Source organism: Arachis ipaensis, chromosome B10, assembly GCF_059453495.1.
Source record: "Arachis ipaensis isolate K30076 ecotype BB chromosome B10, ASM5945349v1, whole genome shotgun sequence".
NCBI lineage: Eukaryota > Viridiplantae > Streptophyta > Magnoliopsida > Fabales > Fabaceae > Arachis > Arachis ipaensis.
The window spans coordinates 103,370,320-103,375,723 of NC_142435.1; positions in this window are offsets into that span (position 1 = coordinate 103,370,320).

The window sequence follows — 5,404 nt, forward strand, 5'->3', positions numbered from 1 at the left end:
ACTTATTATTTAATTTTTAAAATAATTTTAAACTCAAAGTATCATTAATTTGACTTAAATATTTTTAATAAAATAAATTTTGGAATATAAGATTTTAAATAAATATAATAAATCATAAATAACTCATTATGTTAATTTTTAAAAATTTGAAGTCTTACATTTAATATGTTGAAAAAAAAAATTTATTAGTTACAAAATATCTTTGAATTTTGTGACAAATAAATAAGTTATTTCAAAAATATTGTATTTTGTGACAAATTAATTTTTTGTTACTAAATATTTAGAGCTTTTGAAACAAATGGATATTTTGTTACAAAATGTTTTGAATTTTTGCAACAATATAATCTTTTGTTACAAAACATTATAACATTTTGCAACAAAACAATAATTTGATACGAAAGCCAACATAATTTGTAAAAAAAGAAATCACGTTACAAAATATTGAAATGTTTTGTAACAATAACTAATTATTGTGACGAAAAAACTATAATTTGTAACAATTTTAAATTTGATAAAAATTTTTTGTTACAAATGTTCCATTTTCTTTTAGTGCATGCGATGAAATATCAAGCAGATAACCTAAATAACATGAAAGAAAAACACACAGAGTATGCAATAAAGCACAATCGGTCAATCCCTCAGGCTCATGAGGACAAACTACTCTAATACCACTAAATATAACATCCTAATTACCCTAAGCCTTACCTCATGCCGTAAAGCAAAGGTTAATCAAAGGTTACGACAATTTTAAGGCTTATATATATATATAAGTAGAAAGGATTAGTAATACGAGGAGCCCGATGAAGAAATATGCTCAAAAATAGAGTTTCAAAGGCGCAAAATGTTCACACAAAGTTAAAGCATTAAGGTACAAGGTATATATACAAGATAAAAAGGCATAGGAAGATATAAGAGTATAATAATCATAAGATACTAGCCTCATCCTGTGGAGTTTAGGCCGACTAGTTATATACAGACATACAGAGTTTTGAAAGTTACAACAGTATACAACATATCACTCTCGAAGTAAGCCTCTGAGGAAAATATAAATATAAAAGTGAGAGTATTGAACAAAAGTAATCAAAAGATTCTAAAAGATAATCAAGATCCTCTGCTGTGTCACCATCTCGCAACTCACCGAGGTGGGTTTCGACCTGCATCTGAAAAATAACAACAGAATATGGTATGAGAACCGGAGGTTCTCAATATGGTAATAGTGTCCAGTAATGTAAGATATAAGATTCCGGGACACCAGAGGCAATCATAGAACTTCATATCAATCATAATATTCAAGCTTGAAACATAATTAAGTTCAAGACCACCACTTAAAACCATAGTGAACGGGGCATTCTATCTTAAAGGAATTCTAATCTAACAGCAGTTACACCGCTGTTCCACAGCCTTCACCATCCTAACCTCTATTTGATCCCATTGCCACCGACTACCGATCCTCCTTAATCCCATTAGAAAATACAAGTAATAAAAATGCAAGTAAAATACAAGTATAATCACGTATATCAAGTAATTCAAGAAACAACTAATCATGTTATACAATTAGGCAAACAATGCAAGTCAGAAAAAGCAAGCAAACATATAGAATATGCACATGATGAATGTTTGTCCTATTTGGCTATGATATCACATCGTCGGTTCAACTGCCAACCCGAGACATCCCCATAGAGATGTCGCTTTTTGGTCACGAATAAAATGGGAATCCCCTGTGATATCGTGCCTGGCACACGGTCCAGGATATAGTGCCTGCACACTCTTGTAATTTCGAAAGGATGCGAGCGGGATATTCTGCCACAGACCTCACATCTCAACGTAAGCGGGATTAACCACCATCCTTATGCCACTACCGCAACCTCGACAAGCGGGATTAACCACTGTCCTTGCCAGGCGCATAGTGTCTCAACAATCTCAGTGTAAAACAACATATCAGTGGTTTTCAAAAATCATTTTCAATACTTAGTAAAGTCATCAATTTAACATCGAGTCCTAGACTCGTCTCAACTATTAGCAGTCTGTAATTCCAAAATCCATCACACAATCTTTATTATAGTACTCTACCATTTCACCCAACTAATCCATCCTCAGTACTCCAGAAACCTAGGTCTCCATCTTCTAGATTCATATAGAAATTCACTAATTTTAGTTACTAACTCACCCTTAGGAGTATTAGGACGTAAGTACTAGATAGTATTCCTAAATAGTACTTAAGGAATGTTTGGAAAGCTAGAGAACCTTGAAAACGAGGAAAAACCATTTTTCAGCAAAATAGGGCATCCGCATACGCATGCATGGTGCCATGTATGCGCGGTCGTTGAAATTTCCCATGTCGAGTATGCACGCAAGGAGGCAAGGCGGAAACGATCGCCCGTGTACCAGGTCATGGGGTTGCGTACACGTATGTGAATTTTGGCCCATCTTGTGTACGCATGCATATCCCATGTACGCATGGAGGCCAGACAGAATCGCACGCTCGCGTATGGGGGTACCCGCGTTCGCATACACTCCCAAATTTTGTAAATTTTGTAAAGTTGCAGAATTCAGTTTTAAACACCAAACTTTATACGTTCATAACTTCCTCTACAAAAATCCATTTTTATCAAACCTTATATCAATTTAAAGTCTTTGAATCATCTTTAATTTAAAATAAATTCCAGCCAATTTTAGAAATAGAGGGTTAAGTTATGATCTGCCAAAGTTCACCAAAAACTGATTTTTACCAAAAGTAAGCTAGGTTCTGAAACTTTCAAAATTCATAATCAAGACCAATTATTGATAAACCTCAATTTTGTGGTTTATATTGTGTAGAATTTGGGGGTTTTTATTAACATTTCTCACACTTATTCACAAGAAATGCATGGTTTTGTGTTCCCTTCCCAATATTACTCCATGATGAAAAACATGCTTCTTTTGCCTTAAAATTGCCATATTTTAATCCTCTTTTATTGCCATTCGATGCCGTGATGTATTTGTTGAGTGATTTTAGGAATTATAGGGTAGGAATGGCCTAGAAAAGAGAAAGAAAGCATGCACAAGAGGAAGGAACATGAAGATTTGGATTTTGGGAAACTCAGCATTGGCGCGCACGCGCACGCGTGGATGAGGATAGCTGGAAGTGGCGCACAAGGATGGATGCATCCGTGTGGATCAGAAGATTTCCATCGACTCGCACGCGCACTTGGCGCACACGCATGGATTTCAAAAGCAATCGGCGCGCGTGCACGCATGGCGCGCACGCGCGGAAAGCTGCACGTGACCTCATTAAAAGAAATCTTGCCTGGCGATTTCTGAGGCTCATCAAGCCCAAATTCAAGATGTTTCTGCATGGAAAATACCCAAGGATGCTAGGGGAAAAGGGGGGATCATTCATTTTACACTAGACACAACTTTTAGCTAGTTTTTGGTTCTTTGTTCCTCTAGAGATAGAAACCCTTGTTCCTCTCTAGATCTAGCTTTAATTTGATCTTCTCTTGTTGAATTCTGAATTGGATCTTGTTAATTACTAGGTTTAATTGCTTAATTTGAATTCCTTAGTATAATTTTGCTTAGATCTTGTGTTAGTTTTATGAATTCTTGTCAATTATCATTTCATACCCATTTCATGAATGTTGTGAATCTTGATTTGTTGATGTTACATTGATGATTTCTATGATTAGTTGTGTTGTTTTAGTGATTGTATGTGGATAATTGTTAGTGGGTATTTGTTAATTTCAATTTAATTGCAATTTGAACATGTCTTTTAACAATGCTTATCATGTGTTTGATGAATTGTTTACTTTGATTATGGAGTAGTTCTCTTTACTCTTGGCCTAGGCTAAGGGGATTGGATAAACTTGAGTCATTGGGTCTAATGGATTTGATGATTTGGGAACCCTTAGTGGTCAATTTGATAGCTATTGACACTAACCTACTACTAAGTCAATTAGTAGTGAGGTTAGAACTTACGGGTTGATGTTGACCAAACCATTTGACGTACTTCAAGTATAGAAGTAGACTTAATGAGTTTGGTTCCTCATAATTGTCAAGATATGGTTAGTAGACAAGGATGGTAACCCCAATTCCCATGCCTAGCCAAGAGTTGCTTTCATCATTCCTATTTGAAAACCCAAAATTCTTGATTGCTTTGTCTTAGTTGTAGTTAGTTGTTTAGTTTGGTGTAGAATTACATGGGATGTTATCTCATTAGTTTAGAATTGCTCATATCTTGCTTAGTTATTTGAATTAGTTTCTTGCAATTTAAGATTACTTGCTTGTTAAGATTCATAGTTTAAATTCTTGCTCATGACTCACAACCCCGGATTTCTAACCAATGTTGAAGCACATGTTTGCCCATTCCTTGTGAGACGACCCGAGGTTTGAATACTTCGGTTATTTCTATTGGGGTTGAACTTGTGACAACCAAATCCCTTTCTAAATTTGATACTCAAGGATTGTTGTTGGTAGAGCTATACTTGCAACGCGACTTTATTGAGAAATTATTTACCGATATAAATCCTCTAGCACATCAAATTTTTGGCGCCATTGCCGGGGAATGGTTGCAACATATGCCTTGATATTGGTTATGTGAATATGTGAATATTGTAGATAGTTTAATTGCTTTCAATACTTAGCTATAGTTTAGATTTCTTTTATATTTGTGCTATGACTCTCAAGTTTGATGACTCGGTCTCAACCGAATTCTAGCTTAGCTGATTTTGATCCCGAGATTGAAAGAACTTTGTTACATACTCGACAAGCTAGACGGCGGTTGGATTATACGGCTAGTACTTCGGCCTCTCTTGAGGAAGATACCGAATCACTAGGCGGTACCGAGAGTGACTTGGAGTCTGCTACTTCCTATTCTTCTGTTGGCACTAATAATACATCTTTCCATCTGATGAGCGGATAATTTATACGCTTTTTGACATTGTTTTTAGTATGTTTTTAGTAGGATCTAGTTACTTTTAGGGATGTTTTCCTTAGATTTTATGTTAAATTCACATTTCTGGACTTTACTATGAGTTTGTGTGTTTTTCTATGATTTCAGGTATTTTCTGGCTGAAATTGAGGGACTTGAGCAGAAATCAGATTCAGAGGTTGAAGAAGGACTGTTGATGCTGTTGGATTCTGACCTCCCTGCACTCAAAGTGGATTTTCTGGAGCTACAGAACTTGAAATGGCGCGCTTCCAATTGCGTTGGAAAGTAGACATCCAGGGCTTTCCAGCAATATATAATAGTCCATACTTTGGCCAAGAATTGACGACGTAAACTGGCGTTCAACGCCAGCCTTCTGCCCAAATCTGGCGTCCAGCGCCAGAAAAGGATCCAAAACCAGAGTTGAACGCCCAAACTGGCACAGAAACTGGCGTTCAACTCCACAAATGGCCTCTGCACGTGCAACACTCAGGCTCAGCC